This window comes from Acyrthosiphon pisum, chromosome A2 (assembly GCF_005508785.2).
Source record: "Acyrthosiphon pisum isolate AL4f chromosome A2, pea_aphid_22Mar2018_4r6ur, whole genome shotgun sequence".
NCBI classification, from domain to species: Eukaryota; Metazoa; Arthropoda; class Insecta; order Hemiptera; family Aphididae; genus Acyrthosiphon; species Acyrthosiphon pisum.
In genome coordinates this window covers 115,569,914-115,571,304 of record NC_042495.1, presented here as the reverse complement: position 1 = coordinate 115,571,304, position 1,391 = coordinate 115,569,914, and positions in this window count along the sequence as shown.

Genomic DNA, 1,391 nt, shown 5'->3' with positions numbered 1-1,391 from the left:
TTTAAAATGTCTAATGAGTATACAGACGTATATAGGTATGAGATATTTTCAATAATGATTACCCCTATAAACTGTTATGCAGTATGCCTAATATCCATTAACCATAATATAGGTATATTATATTACATTTTGTGAATAAGCAATACTGTATATTAGCTATTATTATAAATTATAATTTATTACCTACGTATAGGTAAGTAAGGTGAGTTATAAATTATAACTTATTAGTTATTACTGTACAGTAGGTATATTACATTATATTATTATGTATAATATCTTATTAATCTGTATTAGTTGTTTCACATGATATTTTGTATAGGTACATTTTTATTTACCTATATATACTTACGTGATTACTTATTACTCATTTTGATCACTATTACAATATTATAGGTAGCAGTGAAATAAATATCGTGGTTTAAAACTTGTATTATTTAATATATAGACGATTGAAATATGTATCATTACAAACGATTTTAGATATTACGTCGCATTGTTGCAAATAGTTGGTGTACCTATAAATTATTATAATTTATAACCCACCTGCATCTTAACCCCCGTGCTTGTAGTGACGGGTATATGGTAATAAATTAATATCTATATTATATTATAATATAATATATTATTGTGTATATTTAATTAAATTTCAAATGTACAATAATAGGTTCATTTTAAAGTTTTTATTTTGCTGTGTTGAACAATTGGTATTCTTCAAACAGACGATAGAAAATAGAAATAATATTAATTGCCGAGTCTTGAGGGATCCCCACCATTTTTGTCATACAAGTATACAACATATAATTAGTTGAGTGTTACCTATTTCTTTCCATACAAGACCGTACAACAATCTTGTTGCCATACATTTATCGACCATCGTGCCGAGTGCTCACACGACGAGAAAATAATTTTGGTATTATAACCGCGATTGGAACCGTGAGTAATTTACTTTTTTTAATATATACTAAACCTAACCTAAGTACTCATTATTTTTAAAAAGTTCTTACGCTATATTATTTTACCTAACCTATATATTTTAATAGTTAATTACGTTTTTCCAAAATAGTAATCAAAAGAGCCTCAGTACTTAACATTTTAGACCAAAAAATAATTTTAGATTCTGAGTGGAACGATGAATGTATTGATTTTACAATGATGTGTGTTTTTTTTTTAATTTTTTTTTATTTTAGATTCTGAGTGGAACGATGAATGTATTGATTTTACAATGATGTGTGTTTTTTTTTTTATTTTTTTTTTATTTTTTTTTTTTTTTGTGTCTGTCATCACGTTTTAGGACAGTAAAAGTGCTTGGATTTTCTTCAACAGTACCTTTTCTGATAGGAAAGTGAATCTAGTTGGTACTTTGGGGGGTCAAAAGTAAAATTTTTCCAATA